Source organism: Cryptomeria japonica, chromosome 3, assembly GCF_030272615.1.
Source record: "Cryptomeria japonica chromosome 3, Sugi_1.0, whole genome shotgun sequence".
In the NCBI taxonomy this organism is placed as follows: Eukaryota; Viridiplantae; Streptophyta; class Pinopsida; order Cupressales; family Cupressaceae; genus Cryptomeria; species Cryptomeria japonica.
In genome coordinates, this window is record NC_081407.1 from 64,715,756 (window position 1) to 64,737,823 (window position 22,068).

Genomic DNA, 22,068 nt, shown 5'->3' on the forward strand with positions numbered 1-22,068 from the left:
CTAAAAAATGGGTGGCATGGGATCATGTTCCCAAGTTCAATGGTCAGTTGTGGAATAAAATAAACAGTCACATTGAAATCATGGAAATCAATGGATAAAGAAATGATGGAAATCAAAAACTACTTGGCGGTATAACCAACCAATTACAAATCCCAAAAGACTGAAATTAAACAAGACAATCACTCAACCACTTATTCAGTGGGAGGACTGGAAATATACAGCTATCGCTTATCCCACTTATTTAATAGGAGGACTAGAAATAATAAACTATCACTCAACCACTTATTCAGCGGGAGGACAGGAGTACAAAATAGAATAGAGAGAGGCGGCAAGCCAGCCTCTTCCACTTGTGCACTGGGCGATACAAGAAGTATAGTGCAGCAATAAAATGGACTATTTCAATACTACTGAATACAACCTTACAATGGCAACTCTACAAAATACTTGTTAGTACATCAATCTCCAATCTCTAAGAAATACAAGAAAATATTCCAAGAAGCTACAAACATAAATACTGAAGAATACAAGCCAAAAAGGTCACTTTACCAAATCTGAAAATAACACACTGACAACACCAAAACCTGACCAACAACACTGAGAAGTCGGTATCTCCTTCAAAACACCTCTAGAAAGCTCCAAATCAGAGGCAAATGAGAGCTAGGAAGGGGATGCCCAAGTCACAATCAACAAACTAATCCAAACGCATCCCAAGGTCACTTCTAGCATGGTATGGCCTGCCTAGAGAGGGGCAATCTGCCTTAAAAATCCAACTCTTCGCAATAACTCATGAAACTTAGCAAAAAGGGACACCTAGCAGAGAGGATTCCAATGAGCCAATACCCAGAATGATCAGACAATCAAGCAAGGAGATATGATCGAACAATTGCTTCAGCCATGTACCAACCAACAACATATAAAAACACACTAACACTCAGAAAACTGAAAATATCATAGTAAATCAATCTCAATGAAGCTCTTCTATTCCTTTGGATGAGAAATAGGCTCTTCAATAGCTAGGTGCTATCTCTCAAGCACGAAACTGACACAAGCTAGGAAGCTCTCAACTTTGAAGCACAAGACTGGCACCAATTCGGTAGCACTTCATTGCAAATACCCCCGGATACCAAAAACAAGAGCCCAACACCCTTATTTATAGACTTTGTGTCTCCAAATTCAAATTCACATTCCCTCCAGATGGACGCCAAACCCAAATGCACATTTACTTCACATTATTTTGAAATTACATTTCATTTCTCCTTTCTCCATGTCTACCTTCTCATACAAGCAAATATACTTTATAAAAATGACAATAAAATCATAATGTGGCATCCAAGGTAGATAATTGAAATATATTATAAAAATAACTTATTTCTCCATAAGGCGTCCATCTTGCCTTATTAATATTTCACTTTATAAAGTATTTTTCCTCAGCAATAAATCGCCCAAACCTTATGACATAAAATAATACTTTATTACCTCAAGTCGTCCCCTTAAGTCATAATCGAAAATATATAAGTCATATGCCTAGGCCAAGGGGCATTAAAAAAATATAAAAAATACTTTTCCCATGCGTTGAACCTGAAATATACCCCTTAATTTTTTTTGATTTTTTACACAAGAAGATTCACCTGTTAAGGTTAGGATAATCAAACTTGCGTAGAAACGAAATTCTGAAAGTAACCCTTTCACTTTCTGATCACCGAGAGCCCTGTAAGGGAGGGTGAGAGCATACGGTGTCAAGGGGATTGTTAGCTCAATAATTGTTGGAAATGAAATCTCAAATACAATACTGGGCGGCAAGCCAACCCCTTCCACTTATCCAGCGGGTGTAAGAACTTCTATTGCAGTATGGCGGTGCAACCAGCCAATTAGAAGATTACAAAAACTGAAGGTAACAACAATCACATCTAGTGGGAGGACTAAAAATGAAATTACAATCAACTCAACCGCTTATTCATTGGGAGGATAGTGTTACAATAGATAAGAAGGCGGCAAGCCAACCTCTTCCACTTATGTAGTGGGACTAAGAGCAACAATCCAAAATAGATAGCTGTTAGTACTACTAATCAGCTTTACAATGCACAATATGGATTTCAGAATTACTAGAATCAATGTCCAAAACTAGGTGGCAAAGCCAGCCTCTTCCACTTATGTAGTGGGACTAAGAGAGATCAAGAGACATTGCTGTTAGTACCACTAACCAGCATTACAGAGTATATAAAAATGATAATCCAATGCTAATAACAAACCCAACAACTGCAACAATAATAGATATCCACTCTCAAACCAGCAAAGACCAGTCACATTAAGAATGCACTCCACACTAATCACTTTGAATTCTGAAGATGCTAAACACACACTGGGAACACGCAGACCAGCAAGCTAAGAACTCACTAATTCACTCATAACTCTTTCCACACTCGACAAAATCACCCCCAGACAGATGCAAATGAGAGATACAATGAAGGCGATAAGGATAGAAATGCTAAACCTCAACTAACAATGCCCAAACCCGTGGCACGCAACCCAAAGCACTCCTAGCATAAGGCGTTTACAGCAGAAAAATTTGACTTGCATAATAAAATTCAATACTCCAAGAAAACCAACGAAAACTTACAAGATGAATCGCCCATGACATAGGAAATGAATAAGCAAATATCCAGAATGAGCTAGCGCACACACAAGGAGCTACAAACAAAAACACGCTTCAGCCACACCAAGCCAGCAACCTGGAGATACACACTACAACACTCCAAAATCAGAACACCACAAAAATCTTCATCTTCAATGAGCTCCAATTTGCTCCTTTGGATGAGAAACAGTCACAGATTCAACTAGGCACTATCTCTCAAGCACGAAACTGAAAGCACTAGGAGGTAGGCATCCCTTGAATGGATGATCCAAATGAGAGCCCAAGGCCTCTATTTGTAACTTTTTGCCAACAAAATTCAAATTCAAATAACACTCAAATGGCGCCCAAATTCCTTTACATTTCATTTCACCCCTTGGGCATTGCATTTCATAATATCCCCTTAGCATATGGCGTCAAAATATGACCCCCCCTCAAGTTGAATTTTTAGTGATAACTTAAAGTGCATAAAATAATAATAATGCATCGTACTTTGGCATCCAACAAGGGGGTAAAATAATTCACCCAAGTAGACTTAGGATAAAATTATTATTTTCTTCCTTCCTAAGTCATCCATCCATAAAATAATCAAATATTAAAACCTTATGCCTAAGGTATTAATATCTAAAAAAATACTTTCTCAAATACTGATTTTTGCCACTTTGAGCCGGAGACTGAAGTACTGAAAATCACCAAAACTAAACTGGGTTGAAGCACTGAGCTGGACTGCTAAAAATAGTACTGTCGGAAATAGTACTTACTAAAAATGGTAAGTCTTGAAAACATCACCAAAAAGATTGCTCTTCGAACTTTGTGGCTGAACTCAAAAAACCCAGAAATCTTGACGGCTGCCACCAACTTACTAAAAATAGTAAGTTCGGAGAACTTCTCTGAATTGAATGCATGTCACACCCCTGCGAAGCTCTTGGAAAACTCAGAAAGAATCCACAATCTGAATTGTAGAACTCCAACTCGTCAATCATCAAACAACTCCTGCAAACCTCCTCAAAAATTGGAAACCCTAATTTTTGCTTCCAATTAGCCTATAGGTCTCCGAAATAGGCTAATGGCCAATTGAACTTCTCACCATTGAGAAGGGGACATTACAGTCCGCCCTCTCCAAGATTGCTTGTCCTCAAGCAACCGCAAGTCTGAATGCTGCAGAATCTCCTCACTCTCCCAAGTGGCATCCTCCACTTGCAAATTCTTCCACTTCACCAAATACTCTTTGATTGTCATTCTCCTCAAAGAGCATTCTCGTGAATCAATGATTTCCTCTGGAATCAATACCAATTGTCCTTCCTCATCCAAGGGAGGTAAATCTAAAGAGACCACAACATTGTGTCCAAGCACCTTCTTGAGGCGTGACATGTGGAAGACATTGTGCACCTTGCTACTCGCTGGTAGCTCCAACTCGTAAGCCACTGCACCAACTCTCTTGATGACTCTGAATGGCCCATAGAAACGTAGCTTGAGCTTCTCTGCTCCACTCTTCTTGAGTGTAGACTGTCTGAAAGGCTGAAGTCTAAGATAGACCATGTCTCCAACCTCGAATGAATGCTCTACATGTTGCTGATCAGCGCACCACTTCTGCTGATTCTGCGCAATCTGGAGGTTGTTTTTCAAAGCCTTCAAAATATCTTGACACTATTGCACCATGTCCCTAGCTTGAGGGGCCTTGTTATCACCAAACATCAAATCAACAAAGCTGAGAGCCTCGTAACCATACAGTGCCATGAAAGGAGACATCCCGATGGACATGTGATAAGAGGAGTTGTAGAAATATTCCCCCAAATGTAGCCGTCTCACCCATGCTTTCTGCTGCCTTGAGACAGTTTCTGAGATAGCCTTTCAATCATTTACTCACAATCTTCGTTTGCCCATCAGTCTGTGGGTGATAACTTGTACTTGGAGTAAGCACTATGCCACACAATCTGAAAACTTATTGCCGAAAAGTGCTTAGGAACTTTCTGTCCCTATCACTTACAATGTTTTTGGGCAGCCCATGCAATCTAAACACCTCATGAAAGAAAACATCAGCAACTTTAGCTGCTGTAAATGAGTTGGTAATGGTGAAATGAGCAAACTTAGTCAATTTGTACACCAGCACATAGATACAATCCTTGCCATTAGCTCTCGGCAACCCGTGATGAAATCCATCGAGATACTTTCCCATTTTTTAGTGGGAATAGGTAGAGGTTGCAACAAACCAACTGGGTGAGTGTGCTCATTTTTTTTTCATCTGGCAAGTGTGACACTCCTTGATGTAGTTCACCACTTCAAGTTTCAAATCCTTCTAGGAGAACCTCTCACGAATTTGCTTATAGGTTTTGAAATATCCTTGATGACCAGCAAAAGGAATGTCATGGAAAGTCTGTAGAATCTTCTTTTTGAGTTGAGATTCAAATAACAAAAAGATTCTACCCTTGTAAATTATCAACCCATCAACCACCTTGTACCTTTCATCATGAAAAGTACCCTCAATAATGCTGGTTGCAAACTGATTTTTGGCATAACCAGCAAGCAACAAGTCCCTGCAATCAGTGGTAAGCTTGCACAGTGAACTCAAATGGGGTCTCCTTGATAGTGCATCAGCTACTATATTGTTCTTTCCTTTGACATACTCAATGTCAAAGTCGTAAGCCTGTAGCTTACTTACCCATTTTTGTTGTCTTTCATTTAGGTCCTTCTGATGCATAAAGTGTTTGAGTCTGTTATGATCCGTCTTGACAACAAATTTGCTCCCCACAAATTATTGCCTGAACTTGGCCAATGCATGCATGATTGCAAGCATTTCTTTGTCATAGATGGAGTATGTCTTCTCAACTTCTCTCAATTTTCTGCTCTCAAATACAATCGGATGCTTGTCTTGCATCAATTTAGCACCAACTCCTCCCGATGCATCACATGGAAGCTCAAAAGACCTGGAGAAATCAGGTAGAGCCAAAACAGGGCACGTGCTCATGATTTCTTTGAACTTGTCAAAAACTCCTTGTGCCTTTTCTGACCATAGAAAAGTTCCTTTCTTAGTGAGGTCCGTGAGGGGGGCAGCCAACTGAGAATAACCTTTCACAAACCTTTTGTAAAAACCACATAGACCCAAGAACCCCTTCAAATGTGTCAAGTTCTCAGGTGGAGGCCAATCAACAATTGCCTTGATCTTCTCAGGATCAACTTTAACTCCTGCACTTATGATGTGGCCAAGGTAAAGCAACTCCTTCATCCCAAAATTGCACTTAGACTCCTTAGCAAACAATGACTCAGACTCTAGAATACTGAGTACTTCATCCAAGTGCTGCAAATACTCCTTCCAGAACTTACTAAAAATGAGGATGTCATCAAAGAAGATTAACACAAACTTCCTCAACTGCTTCTGAAAGATCCTGTTCATGCAGGATTGGAAGGTAGTAGGTGCATTAGTCAAGCCAAAGGGCATGACTAAAAACTCAAAATGCCCAAAGTGGCATCTGAAGGCTATCTTCTCAATGTCAGATTCCCTCATCCTAATCTGGTGATAGTTGGATCTAAGATCAATCTTTGAAAAGTAGATAGCACCATGTAGCTCATCAATGAGTTCATCAATCCTAGGAATAGGATACTGATTCTTGATTGTCTTCTGATTGAGAGCTCGGTAATCCACGCACATGCGCATGGTCCCATCCTTCTTCTTTACTAACACCATTGCTGAAGCAAAGGGGCTCTTACTCGGCCTAATGTATCCCATATCCAGAAGCTCCTTTATTGCTTTCTCTATCTCATCCTTCTGCTTCTTTGGGTATCGGTATGGAGTAGTGATGACCGACTTAGCTCCTTCTTCTAACTCAATGATATGCTCGGTCCCTCTCTCAGGAGGTCTCCCAGGGGGCGGATTTTCAAAGACCTTGCTCCTTTTGGTGATCAATGCTTGAATGTCAGCATGATAGTTTCTCTTTTCATCAAGTGGATTGGATGGCATGATCAAGCATTCTGCTGCCCACTCCACTTGGTCATGACGAATCAGCCGCTCCATCCTCTTCAATGATACAATTCGAGGGCCTCCATTAGACATCCCTCTTAACACCACTCTCTTCCCTTCGGACATAAACTTCAGCTCCATTGTTTGCAGATTGAGAGTGATCTTACCAAGAGATCACAACCATTGAATGTCAAGAATTGCATCATCAGTACCTTTGATATATTATGTAAACACATAATTGGTAAAAAATGATTGTTGTATTTACGAATGATCATGAAGATCATTATAAAGAATTACAAAGAATCTCAAAATAGAAAGATTCTAATAAGAAACTAAAATTACAATATCTTACAATATATTACATTATTGAGCATTAATAACTTAGGAAAATATAATATTAATACCCTCCTTAAGGCTTAATCTATCAACTACACCAATAGACCCCCTGAATTTTACAAACTTATTTGGACTGAGGGGCTTGGTGAAAATATCGGCTTGCTGCTCCGCTGTAGGAACATACAGCAACTGGAAGGATCCGTCTTCAACTAACTGTCGAATGTAATGACAATGAAGCTCTACATGTTTGGTTCTTTCATGGAAGACTAGATTCTTGGCAAGTTTGAGAACTCCTTGATTGTCAGAGAACAAGGGAGTCGGACCTGCTTGAGATATTTGCATATCCGCAAGCATCCGACGAAGCCAAACTGCCTCACAAGCTGCCTTAACTGCTCCCTGATATTCTGCTTCTGTCGAGGAGAAAGCCACTGCTTGCTGCTTCTTACTAGTCCAAGTGACGACACCGGATCCCAAATCGAACACATATCCAGAGGTTGATTTCCTGTCATCAACTGAGCCTGCCCAATCTGAATCTGTGAACCCACTGAGTCTAGGATCATGACTCCTAGTGTAAAGAAGTCCATAATCAGAGGTGCCTTTCACATAACATAGCACACGCTTCGCTGCTACCCAATGATCAGCTTTGGGGGCTGTCATGAAGCATGAAATGTAGCTCATTGCAAAACTGAGATCAGGTCTAGTAGCAGTAAGATAGATGAGACTGCCCACTAGTTGCCTGAATTGTGTTTCATCTACAGGAGGAGAATCAGACTTGGCTGACAACTTCAAGCCAGTCTCCATAGGTGTGGAAGCAGGTTTGCAATCCTGCATTCGAAACCTGTCAAGCAAGTTCCTGGCATACTTAGACTGAGAAATAAAAAAGCTACCATTAGTATGCCAAACCTCAACACCTACACAATAATGGAGAAGCCCCAAATCTATCATATCAAAATCCTTGCACAGATCCTATTTGATTTCTGCAATCAAATGTACTGAACTGCCAGTAATGATTAAGTCATCCACATAGACAACAAGAAAGAGAATATCATCACTAGAGTGTTTGATATACAGATTACTGTCTGAAGGGCAATGCTGAAAACCATGACCAACCAAGTACTGATCAATATTAATGTACCACGCTCGAGGTGCCTGTTTAAGTCCATAGAGTGCTTTAACGAGTCTACATACTTGATGTTCTTTGCCGGCAACCTTGAAACCGGGAGGTTGCGTCATGTAGACTTCTTCCTGCAATTCACCGTTGAGGAAGACACTCTTAACATCCATCTGATGGACTTTCCATCGAAACTGAGCTGCAATAACGAGAAGAAGACGAATGGTACTCATCTTGGTAGTAGGAGCAAATGTCTCCTCATAATCAATGCCCTCCCGCTGTGTGAATCCTCGAGCAACTAATCTGGCCTTGTATTTATCTAAGGTACCATTTGCATGATACTTGACCTTATAGACCCATTTGCAGGTAATGGGTTTCTCTCCTGGAGGAAGATCAGAGAGAACCAAGGTGTTGTTCTTCAGAAGGCTTTGGTATTCAACATCCATTGCCTGTTCCCACTCTAGAATCCCTTTTGCTCTAGTATAAGTCTGAGGCTCATAAATACTATGAATGTTGGCCATGAGAGAAAGTTAACTGTATTTTGCTACTTGCCCTTATTTTTGGAAGATCTACCCTCAATGAGCTCATCAAGACGAAGATCATTGATTGTCTTAGCCCACCACTTAGACCGGAGAGTAGATGTGCCAACATCTGATGGAGGAGGAATAACTGGAACTAGAGGTGGAAGAGGATCTGCAACTGGTGGAAGATTAGCATCATCCGGAGGAAATTTAGGTAGTGCATCATCAAATACAGAATCTGCATCATCCCTCCCATCAGGTGAACCGAATGGAAGACGGACACCTAAATCAAAAGCCTTCAAAGGCTGATCCTTAGAAGTCTGCTCAGACGAGGAAAGCTGAAATGGTCCTCGATCTTCTTCAAAGACAACATCGCGACTGAAGATGAGACGATCAGTGTCTATATCAATCAGTCGGCAGGCCTTATGGTTGTCACTGTAACCTGTAAACACGAGCTTCTGACTCTTGGAATCCAACTTAGAGCGCTTGGCATCTGGAATCCAAACATATGCAAGAGAGCCAAAAACTTTCAAATGGCTGATCCTGGGTTTGCGACCAGTCCGGGCTTCCTCAGGAGTCTTCCCTTTAACAACATGAGTGGGAGACCTATTAAGGAGATAGACTGTAGTAAACATTGCTTCTGCCCAATACTTCTTAGGAACATTTTTGTGTTCCAACATAGACCTAGCCATTTCTGTAATGGTGCGGTTACGACGTTCTGTTGAGGGCTGTATGGTGTGGTTAACTGACGTTTTATGCCATGTGTATCACAAAAAGTGGATAAAGCAGTAGAACAAAACTCCCCCCCATTATCAGACCTAAGAGTAATAATAGAACAACCAGACTCTTTTTCTACCAAGGCCTTAAATTTCTGAAATACAGGAAACACATCTGATTTCTGTCTAAGAAAGTACATCCACATCTTACGACTGTAATCTGTAATTTTTGTGCCCTAGATCAGTAATCAGATTTATGTCCTTTAATTATGCCCTAGTTTGTTAATCAGATTTGTAACATTTTAGTAAATCATAATTCTGTAAACTCAGAAATGAAGGAAGTAAACAAGAGACAAACACAAATACCCTGGGAAAACCTCCAAGGAGGAAAAACCCAGCATTAAAGACCCACAGGTGAGATTATATATTCTCCCTTAATATCACAAATACAATACTTAGCTTCCTTTTCAGATCTGATCCCTTTTGTATGACAGATCTGCACTTCTAAGCTCTTCAAGTCTGCACCAAAACGACCTATGTCCTCTTGGACAAGTTCACACAAGCCTAGACAAGTTCGCACCCTCCTTGTGTAAATTCCCACCTTTTACATGCAGAGCTGATTCGTTGAATGCTTGAATGAGTGAATTGTATTTGCAAAGATGTCTTTATTTGTATATGTCTTTAGCCTTTATTAATTCAAGTCGGCCTCCTCCTTTTTGGCGCCAATATATTTATTGTGGCGTGGAGTATTTAGGGTGGCGTGCAAGTATAGGGCTGGGCTCAATCTTGGGGGCACATTACCCTTTAGGATAGGGCCCAGTCCTAAATGGGTTCGGATGTTGCCTTAAGGCAATCCGAACCCATATTGACCTAGTTACAAACAACACTCCCTCTTAACTAGGGAAGAAGAGAATACATAATCTGAACCTTTAGAGTTCCATCTAGCACACAAGCATAGAATTACATCTTCCACCTAGCACACAAACATAGGATGGTTCTAGCACACAAGCATAGAAAGTGTAATACACAAGTGGGTCTTTACATAATTGCAATTATCCATCTAGCACACAAGCATAGATTGGACACAATTCATTCTTGCACACAAGCAAAGAATGATCAAAGTGCCGCAGATAGAGTCACTGAGATTGGAGCTCCCTCTCAATCAGGGTTCCGTTTTCCACAATACCAAGTCTGTCTCTGAAGTATTCAAACTTCACTCTGGATAAGGGTTTGGTAAGGATGTTCGCAACCTGTTCATCCGTGCTAATGTACTTTAGTTGAATGGCGCCTCTTTGCACCATATCCCGAATGAAGTGATAGCGAGTTTCCACATGTTTGGACCGGTCATGGAATACAGGATTTACTGACATCTTTATACAACTTTGATTATCACAATGAATGGTGGTAGGACCACTAGTTTGACCAAATAATCCAACGAGGAGTTTGCGAAGCCACACTGCTTCTTTGGATGCAACAGAAGCTGCAATGTACTCAGCTTCTACAGTGCTCAATGCTACGGAAGATTGCTTTCTACATGCCCAAGAGATCACTGCAGAACCCAAGTTGAAGCAGATACCCGAAGTACTTTTCCTGTCCTTGACACTTCCTACCCAATCTGAATCTGAATAGCCTTCCAAGAAGATTGAAGTGTTAAGCGAATACTTCAGCCCATAACCAATAGTACCACGCAGGTATCTTAGGATGTGCTTGGCAGCCACTAGGTGAACAAGTTTAGGCAAGCTCATGAACTGACTGAGGGCATTCACAGCATAACAGATATCTGGCCTTGTATTGACTAGATACATTAATGATCCAATCAGCTGCTTGTACTCAGATGGATCTGCAAAATCAGAGTTAGCTGCTGAAACACTTAACTTCTTTAAGTTAGATTCCATAGGAGTATGCATGGGTTTACAATCTATCATTCTAAATCTTTACAGAATATCAATAGTATATTTTCCTTGACTTAGAAAAATTTCATTGGATTTTTGCCATACTTCTAACCCTAGGAAGTAATGCATTAGACCTAAATCCTTCATTTCAAATTCTGAGGCTAATTCTTTCTTACATCTTATGATTAATTTATTTTCACCAGTGAGAAATAAATCATCCACATACAAAACCAAAATAAGCATATCATCATTATAAACCTTTAGGTAAATGTTAGCATCAGCATCATTCTTACGAAACCCTAAGCTTAGTAAGTACTTATCAATTCTTTCATACCAAGCCCAAGGAGCCTGTTTGAGCCCATATAAGGCTTTCTTCAACCTGCAAACGTGATGATCTCTTTTATGGATTACATAACCTTCTGGTTGCTCAATATAGACTTCCTCCTCAATAACACCATTGAGGAAGGCTGTCTTAACGTCCATTTGATGCAGTTCCCAACCTTTGGCTGCAACAATAGCTATTATAGATCTAATAGAAGTATATCTAGCAACAGGAGCAAAAGTTTCTTAATAATCTATTCCTTCCTTTTGAGAAAAACCATGAGCTACAAACCTAGCTTTGTATTTTTCAATACTACCATCAGCATTATGCTTAATTTTAAACAACCATTTAGAGGAAACAATAGACTTACCTTTGGGTCTAGGTACAATGTCCCAGACATGATTCTTGATGATAGACCCATACTCTTCATCCATGGCTGATTTCCAAGCATGATGGGAAATAGCTTCTTCGACATTGTGAGGTTCAAACTCAATGATATTACACATCACAGAAATGTAGTTGGCGTGATTTTGGAATCTCTTGCTATCTCTAAAGGTTCCTCTGGGAGCAGCAAATCCTTCAGCATCTTGAATCGTGTTTCTAACCCAAAGTGGTCTCTTCTTGCAGACCACAATATCTTGAGGTATATCGGTAGAGTGCATGGGTTCTGTTGGGTCATTCTGAACTTCCTGATCCGGAAGGTCAGTAGACTCCTCCTGTATCTCAAGGTTAGCATCAACTATTGAATCTTGATTTTCAATCACCATATCATTATTGTTAGATATTCTTTAGGCACATGAACATACACCGGGCTCTCGAATATTTTTAGATGGCCGATGTCAGGTTTGATTCCTGTAAAGGCTTCTTTAGGAGTCACATCCTTTAGGGCACGATGAGGACATCTATTCTGAATATAAACTGCTATTTTGGATGCTTCCGCCCATAGAAAAGGTTGCAGGTCTTGACCATGGATCATGGCTCTTGCAGCTTCAACAATGGTCCTATTCTTTCTTTCAACAACTCTATTTTGCTGAGGATTGTAGGGAACACATAACTCCCTCTTAATTTCTGCTTTAACACAAAAGTCATAGAAACTACCTAAGGTGTATTCACCTCCATTGTTAGACCTTAAACATTTAATTCGATTTCCTGTAGTGTTTTCAACTAAGGCTTTTAATTCTTTAAATCTGTTTAGGACTTCTTCAAACTCTTTAGATTTAAGAAAGTAGATCCATGTTTTCCTAGAGAAATCATCTATGAAGATACATAATACAAGAAACCGCTAGGAGATGCTACAGACATAGTACCACATAAATCTGAATGAATAAGTTCTAACTTTTCTTTAGCCCTACTATTGCTTTTATGAAAATGATTCTTTACATTCTTACCCATTGCACAACCTTTACAAGCATCATCATGAGATAAACTAAGTTTAGGCATACCTTTAACCATTTTACTGAGAGTGAGAAGAGCTTGAAAGTGTAGATGTCCAAGTCTTCTATGCCATAGCTCGCATGATTCAGGGGCCTCATGAATGAGAGCTTGAATTGGATTAGCTGCAAGCTTATATAAACTATCACATCTATATCCAATAACACGAGCAATTTTGAAATTAGATTTCTTAGACCAAGCGAGTACTTTCCCTTCAGAAAATGCTATTTGCAAACCCTTATCTTCTAAGGTAGAAATGGAAATAAGATTTCTTTTAATACCAAGTACAAAGAGAATATCATAGAGTTGTAAGGAAATACCAGAATCTAGTTTTAAAGAGGTAGTACCAGAACCTTTTACCGAGTATCGAGCATCATCACCGATTACCACATGAAGGTTGGTGTCCTTTTTAATCAGATCATATTACTGTCCGTAGGAACATTGCTGGATAGAGCAGAGATAAGAAGATAATCCTCACTTTGTTTGGCAACTTCATTTAAATTGATTTCCCTTTCCTTTGGATCATTCTGACAATCTCTGGCATAGTGACCATACTTATCACATTTGAAGCAACGAATGTGAGAGGAATCTCTTGACTTCTTCCTTGGATCATAGGAGGAGGATCTAAAATCTTTGCTTCTCTTTTCTTTCTTCCAATGTCCACCTTTCCTAGATTTAGCTAAGAGAACATGATTATCTTTGTGAGAGTTCTTGAGTTTTCCTCTTACCTCAATTCGAGATTCCTCTTCGATGCAATCAGATTGAAGACGCTCAAAGTTGGGACGATCGGCTCTTCCACCAATGCTACAAATGAATGGTTCCCATTCATTAGGTAGACCATTTAATGCAATCATAACAAGATCTTTATCCGAGATTTGGCAATCAAGAGTACTTAGCTTGTCCTTTAGTTCATTGATCTTCATGAAGTAGGCTATGATTGAGTCTTCTTTCATTTTCATGTGAAGAAGCCGCTGTCTTAGAGCAAGAGCCCTACTGAGGTTGTTGACTTCATACATCCCTTCCAAGTGTTTGATCATTTCCCTTGCAGACGCAAACTTTGATATGACAGTGACAAGATGATTCTTGATGGATTCAATTATGATCTTCCCAGCCTTGAGGGAGTCTTTCTTGAACTGTTTCAGCTCTTCAGCATCTTCTGGAGGGGACAACCTTTCTTCTTCTACGAATTTCAGCAGATCATTCTCTTCAAGGATCAATAGAATACGGACTTTCCAAGCAGCAAAATCAAGGGCTCCATCAAGTCTATCTTCAGCCCTCAAACCTGACATTTTAATCTGAAAACAAACAACAGCTATATGCAACAAATGATTTACTAAAATCTGAAGTTAGGGACACCTTAGCTCTGATACCATGTAATTTTTGTGCCCTAGATCAGTAATCAGATTTATGTCCTTTAATTATGCCCTAGTTTGTTAATCAGATTTGTAACATTTTAGTAAACCATAATTCAGTAAACTCAGAAATGAAGGAAGTAAACAAGAGACAAACACAAATACCCTGGGAAAACCTCCAAGGAGGAAAAACCCAGCATTAAAGACCCACAGGTGAGATTATATATTCTCCCTTAATATCACAAATACAATACTTAGCTTCCTTTTCAGATTTGATCCCTTTTGTATGACAGATCTGCACTTCTAAGCTCTTCAAGTCTGCACCAAAACGGCCTATGTCCTCTTGGACAAGTTCACACAAGCCTAGACAAGTTCGCACCCTCCTTGTGTAAATTCGCACCTTTTACATGCAGAGCTGATTCACTGAATGCTCGAATGAGTGAATTGTATTTGCAAAGATGTCTTTATTTATATGTGTCTTTAGCCTTTATTAATTCAAGTCGGCCTCCTTCTTTTTGGCGCTGTACCTTAGATGCTCGCCATGAGTCACCATCCTTCAACGGTGTCCTGTGCTGCTTCCCAGCCTAACAAGCATCACAAACTCGTTGATTCTGAGTTTGAATTTTTAGGTAGGCCATGTACTAAATCTTTCCGAACAAGCTGAGCAAGATAATGAATGTTCAGGTGCACGTATCGCTGATGCCATAGACGGGAGATAGAGGAGGATTTTGCTGCGAAGGCATGCTCAAGAGAATCACCTGTATCCACAAGTCTAGAAAGACCATGATCCTCAATACCAACAACAACTGTAGTGCGGGTCGCATGATCAACAATAGAACACTTATGTGCATTGAAGATGACATCAAGCTGAGGAGAATTCTGCATAATCTGACTCACAGAGAGAAGGTTCAGTTCCATGCCAGGAACGTAGTACACATTGAGGAATATGAGAATCCTTCCACCAGACTGTATCTTAATGTTGCCCTTGCCGACAACTGTATACTCCTGTAATACCTCGGATAATTTTCTTTTTGCTTTTAAGAGCAATATGAATTACCGACCAACACATAACCCGTTAAGGTTAGAAAACATAAACTCAAAGCTTGCTGAAAATATAACCCTTCCATTTTCTGATCACCAAGTGCCCAATGTAATAGAATATTAAAATAATGTTAATTTTAGTATTAATGCTCAATAGTGTATATTCTATTTTAGTTAGATCGTCTTCGATCTTCTTAGCAGTTTCTTATTAGAAACTTGCTATTCTTGTAAATATCCTTGTATTATTTATGAGCGTCTTGCTCATTCTGATAATCGAATCAATTCTTTGAAATCCATTGCGTGTCTCGCATTGTTTTATGGTATCAGAGCTACAGGAGAAATTTTTTCGAAATTTTTTTTAATCCTAATTTCCAATTAGTGGAAATTTTCGAAATTATTTTCTGAAAAAAATTCATCGAAATTTTTTGCCTAGCTTCTAGGGTTGGATCGTCGCGGTTCTTTCCCGCGACCTGTGTTCGCGCGACCTGCAGGGTAGTCGCGGTTTTTCTCGCGACCTGTGTTCTCGATCTGCAGGGCCGTCGCGTTTTGTCGCGACTTGTGTTCGCGCGACCTGCAGTGTCGTCGCCTCCCGTCGTTTCGACCTGCACCCTTCCCTCGGCGCCTGCAACCTCCTGCACTGTTCCGCGACCTGCACTCTTCCCTCGGCGTCGCGACTTCAACCCTCGGCGTCTCTGTCTCCGGTGGTGACCGTGGCTCGTTTTTTGTGTTCCGCGTGAGGCCATCTTTACTGGTGGCGCGATTGTGTCTTCCTCCCCGAGCCACGTCTTCTTCGGCCTGCAGACTTTTTGTGAAATCCATGGCTCCCACGAACTTCAAAATTTTTTTCGATTAAGGTGTTTACCTTCTGTTTTTCATCGAAAATAATTTTTTCTTGCAGAATCTTGCTGGTTTTTTCGAAACCTAATCTGGGTAGTTGTCCGTTTTTTCTGGGTTCCTCGATTTTCGTGCCTCGATTTTCGAGCCCGCGGATTCAGATTCTGATAGCAGATTCCTTCTGGGTATTTCGCACAAATTTGTGGGTTGTCTTTGGATTTTTCTGGGTCAGCCGGAATTTTTTTTTAGGAAACGTGCAAATGGCTTCTCTCACCAATCTGATGTTAGAAGGCAGTCAACGCTTTAATGGTCACAATTACAACATCTGGAAACAGTGTATGTTGACCATTTTTGAATATAGGCGTCTTGACCAGCTTGTGTTGGGAAAAGAGCTCAGTCCTGGTACACCTGGTGCAGATCAAGATAAGTTTGATGAACGCAATCGAGAGGCAGTTATGCTTCTCAAACTCTCAGTGACTGATGATCAGTTACCGCAGATTCCTTCCGGCAAGACAGCTTCCGACATCTGGAAGCATCTGAAGGAATTGCATGAGACATCCGACAAGTGCCGAGCATTCTTTCTAAAGAATCAACTGTTCTCCATTATGATGGACGAACATATGTCCTTACAGGAACACCTCACGAGGATTAAGGACATTCGAGATCAGCTCGAAGCTATTGGTCGGACTATGGAGGAAGAAGACATGGTAGTAATCACTCTGAAAAGTCTTCCGAAATCGTATGAACACTTCATTGAGACCCTCAATATTACTTCCACTAATGTTGATCTGAAGTTTTCAGAATTGTGCACCAAACTTCTACAGCAGGATCGCTGGAAACAACAGTTTGGTAGCGGTACTACATCAGCCTCCTCGGAAAATGCCTTCATAGCTCAATCCTTTCAGAAGGATAAAGGCAAATTTCAGTCCTCTCAGTCTTCTCAGCAGAAAGGCTCTTCTCAGACACAGGATGGAGCTAAGAAGAAGAATGTGCAGTGCAATTACTGTCACAAGTACGGCCATATGAAGAAAGATTGCCGTTAGAGGCTCGCTTCTGAACAAAAGAAGCAGGGAGGGTCACACCAGAAGGCGCATGTTGCTGAACATTCCGAGCAGAAGGAGTCTGCCTTTTATGCCTTTATGGCTAAGAGGTCTTCAGATCATGCCAGGTGTTCTGCTTGGTACATCGACTCTGGTGCATCACGTCACTTTTCTCATCGGCGTGACTGGTTTACAGACTTCTCCCCTTTCAGTGATTCCGTTGTATTTGGCGGAGATGAGGAGTATACAGTTGTTGGCAGAGGCACTGTTTAGATACAGTCTGGTGGCAGGACTCTCCTTTTTCTGAATGTGTATTATGTTCCTGGAATGGAACTTAATCTGCTCTCTGTCAGCCAGATTATGAGGAATTCTCCTCAACTAGATGTGGTGTTCAGTGCTCACAAGTGCTCCATCATTGATCGGGAGACTCGTCTTACTGTTGCTGTTGGTCTAGAGGATCATGGCCTATATAGGCTTCTTGACACTGGTGATTCTCGTGAAGTGGCTCTGGCAGCTCGTGTTTCTCCTCTTAGCACTTTGTGGCATCAGAGATATGGACATCTCAACATTCAGTATCTCTCTTAGCTATCTCGGGAGGGACTTGTTTCAGGGTTACCTGATATTCAGACTCAGCATCTTGGAGTATGTGGCGCCTGTCAAGCTGGCAAACAGCATCGGACTTCATTCACCCATGGAAAGTCTTGGTGCGCATCTAAGGTACTTCAATTACTTCATGCTGATATTTGTGGTCCTATGAATACATCTTCTGTTACTGGTTGCAAATACTTTTTGCTTATTGTAGATGATTTTAGTAGAAAGATGTGGGTGTACTTTCTTAAACATAAATCAGATGTATTTAGTATCTTTCAGAAGTTTAAGTCCTTTGTTGAAAAAGAATCTGGACATAGTATCATTACTCTTAGGACAGATAACGGGGGGGAATTTTGTTCTTCTGCATTCTCCAACTTCTGTGATACCCATGGCATCAAACGCCAGTTGACTACACCCTACACTCCTCAGCAAAACAGTGTTGTAGAGCGTCGCAATCGTACGGTTGTTGAGATGGCTCGCTCTATGTTACAACACAGGAGTGTTCCGAATAAGTATTGGGCTGAAGCAGTATTTACTGCTGTCTACCTTCTTAACCGCTCTCCTACTCAGGCTGTTAAGGGGAAGACTCCAGAAGAGGTTTGGTTTGGTCGGAAGCCTCAGATCAGCCACCTGAAGGTTTTTGGCTCTGTTGCCTATGTTTGGATTCCAGATGCTAAGCGCTCCAAGTTGGATTCCAAAAGTCAGAAACTCATGATGACAGGATACAGTGATCACCATAAGGCCTACAGACTGATAGATATAGACACTGAACGTCTTATCTTCAGTCGTGATGTTGTATTTGATGAAGACAGAGGATTCTTTCAGTCCTCTTCTTCTGAGCAGAGTTCTGAGGATCAGCCTCACAGTGTTCTTATTCCATTAGGTTCGCCTAATGGGAGGGATGATGCAGAATCTATTTTCGATGATGCATTACCTGAGTTCCCTCCAGAAAATAATCCTCCCCTTGCTGCTCCTGTTCCTGTTCCTGATCCTGAGCCTCTTCTAGCTCCTCCAGATGTTCGCACTTCTACTCTCTGGCCTAAATGGTGGGCCAAGACCATTGGTGATCTTAGGGATACTGAGCTCATTGAGGGTAGAACCTCCCGTAATAAGAGCAAACAGCAGCATACAGTCAATTTTGCTCTCATGGCTAACATACACAGTGTTTTTGAGCCTCAGACATACTCAGAGGCTAAAGGTATACCTGAGTGGGAATAGGCTATGGAAGCCGAGTTCCAGAGTCTTCAGAAGAATCACACTTGGGCCCTTTCTGATCTTCCTTCAGGGAAGAAGCCCATTAGCGGCAAATGGGTGTACAAAGTAAAATACAAAGCTAATGGAACCCTAGACAAGTATAAGGCTCGTCTTGTTGCTCGTGGGTTCTCACAGAAAGAAGGCATTGACTACGAGGAGACTTTTGCTCCTACAGCCAAAATAAGTACCATACGGCTCGTTCTTGCCTTGGCAGCCCAGTTCAGTTGGAAAGTCCATCAGATGGACGTCAAGAGTGCTTTTTTGAATGGTGACTTACAGGAAGAAGTCTACATGACGCAACCCCCAGGCTTCAAGGTTGCTGGTCAAGAACAGAAGGTTTGTAGACTAGTCAAAGCACTCTATGGTCTGAAACAAGCTCCTTGGGCTTGGTACATGAAAATTGATAAGTACCTGACAGATCATGGTTTTCAGCGGAGTCCATCTGATGCAAACTTGTATATCAAGCATTCTAGTAATGATATTCTGTTTGTAGTTGTCTATGTGGATGACTTAATCATTACTGGCAGTTCAACACATTTGATCACTGGGATCAAACAGGATTTGTGCCGCACCTTTGATATGACAGATTTGGGACTTCTACATTACTGCTTAGGAGTTGAAGTCTGGCAGACTGAGCACAGTATCTTTCTCTCTCAGTCCAAGTATGCTAGAAGTCTTGTGGACAGGTTCAGAATGTAGGATTGCAAACCTGCCTCTACTCCTATGGAACCCGGGCTCAAACTTTCAGCTCAGTCATCCTCACCAGTTGTGGATGAATCTCTGTTCAGGCAACTAGTGGGCAGCCTCATCTATCTTACTGCCACTAGACCTGACATCAGTTTTGCAGTGAGCTACATTTCACGCTTCATGACAGCTCCCAAGGCTGATCATTGGATAGCAGCGAAGCGTGTGCTGCGTTATGTGAGTGGCACTTTTGATTATGGACTTCTGTACACTCGGAGTTCTGATCCTATACTCAGTGGTTACACAGATTCTGACTGGGCATGTTCGGTTGATGACCGTAAGTCTACAGCAGGGTATGTGTTTAGTTTGGGATCTGGTGCTGTCACATGGACTAGTAAGAAGCAGCAGGCAGTGGCTCTCTCCTCGACAGAAGCAGAGTATCGGGGAGCAGTTAAGGCATCTTGTGAGGCGGTTTGGCTTCGACGAATGCTTGCGGATATGCATGTCTCCCAGGCAGGTCCTACTCCCTTGTTCTGTGATAATCAGGGAGTGCTCAAACTCGCCAAGAATCCAGTCTTCCATGAAAGAACCAAGCATGTGGAAACACATTGTCACTATATTCGACAGCTGGTTGAAGACGGATCCATCCAGTTGCTGTATGTTCCTACCTCAGAGCAGCCAACAGACATCTTCACCAAGCCCCTTGGTCCTGATAAATTTGTAAAATTCAGGGGGTCTATAGGTGTAGTTAATAGATTGAGCATTAAGGGAGGGTAATAGAATATTAAAATAATGTTAATTTTAGTATTAATGCTCAATAGTGTATATTCTATTTTAGTCAGATCGTCTTTGATCTTCTTAGCAGTTTCTTATTAGAAACTTGCTATTCTTGTAAATATCCTTGTATTATTTATGAGCATCTTGCTCATTCTGATAATCGAATCAATTCTTTGAAATCCATTGCGTGTCTCGCATTGTTTTACAATGTGGGAAGGTGAGAACATACGATGATAAGGGGTTCGTTAGCTCACAAATCTACTGGAAATGATAAAGCAAATACAATACTAGGCGGCAAGCCAACCCCTTCCGCTTATCCAGCGGGAAAGCAAGAAACTTGGTGGTGAAGCAGCCAAGGGAACAATACTGCAGACACAAATCACTCTACCGCAATATTTCAGCAGGAGGACTGAATTACAAATTACTCAACTCAACCGCTTATGCAGCAGCAGGACCTGTTACCTATTTTTCGCTTCTAGCTGAAAAATAGGTTAAGTTGTGCTTGTTTTTACAAACTGGAAACAAAGTACATATTACTTCTGCTATATTGCATTCCAACTACACTAAGGAAGAATGAACTAAAGATTACATTTCAATACTTCTAGTTCGTAACAACAAAAAGAGAGAGACATCTCATCTAAAAAAGGAAGTATTTTTATTGATATTTAAGCATGTGTCCCACACAAAGAGCCGTGAGACTAGCTACATGTATCAGGTGCAAGAAGGAAATACATAGGCATGTATGCATGAGTACAAAATAAAAGAGAGCATGTTGAGAGTGGAACTAGTCATTGCCTGAATGACTGGTACAGTTGGAGTAGCCTTGATGTTGCCTTTGTCTTGCTGCTTCGTCTTTGTCTGCATCTGCCTTCCTTTTGGTCTCTACAAAAGAGTTAAATATGCAATGAGTTAGAACATTTTGTTCTAAGCAATGGCTGATTACATTCCTAACATGTATACTAATGCATGCATGTATATATAGTCCCTACATGCATCAGGTGCATATAGTCAGCATCGTGGAAGATCTCAGGAAAAACAAATATCAGATTGAAAGAAAATCACCATACATATGCATATTATTGCTAACATGTTTGCTTCATGAGCAGGATTAGGAAAAGGACAACTTGCTGGTCATAAACTTCACAAATGAGTGGGGGTAAATGAGGCTCCCATGAGGGTTGAGCCCAACTCATATAAATTCAACAAAGGCACGCAGTCATATCTCAGAAAATGATGCAAACAAGAATCAAAATAGGTATGAGCAGCAATATGAGTGGTTTTGTATTTAAAGACTAGAAGCATTATGGCAGTTGACAGCAGTAAGGGGAGTTTCACGATTGTAATAACTCCTACATATGACGGGCTCTTCAAACATCAAGACAAATGGATGCCTTTGTTAAGAGATTAAGGCAATCATAAAAAATGCAGTGTCCACATAGAGGACAAAGTAGCAGTTAATATAGTTGCCAACACAATTAAAAGAAAGGTGGGAAAATAACAATGATACATGCAGTTCAGTCCATGCAATTGTTGGCCTCTAAGCCAAGGTAAAAGAGCAAATAGTGTGCACCATTGTCATGAG

The 22,068-nt window shown here is 40.9% G+C and overlaps 1 protein-coding gene across 2 annotated transcripts in view; it reads left to right on the plus strand.

Annotated features, from left to right (window-relative positions):
- The window catches only part of LOC131032584 (gamma-glutamyl hydrolase 2), a 129,487-nt gene that overhangs the window by 8,634 nt on the left and 98,785 nt on the right, over window positions 1-22,068 (plus strand). The window lies entirely within an intron of this gene.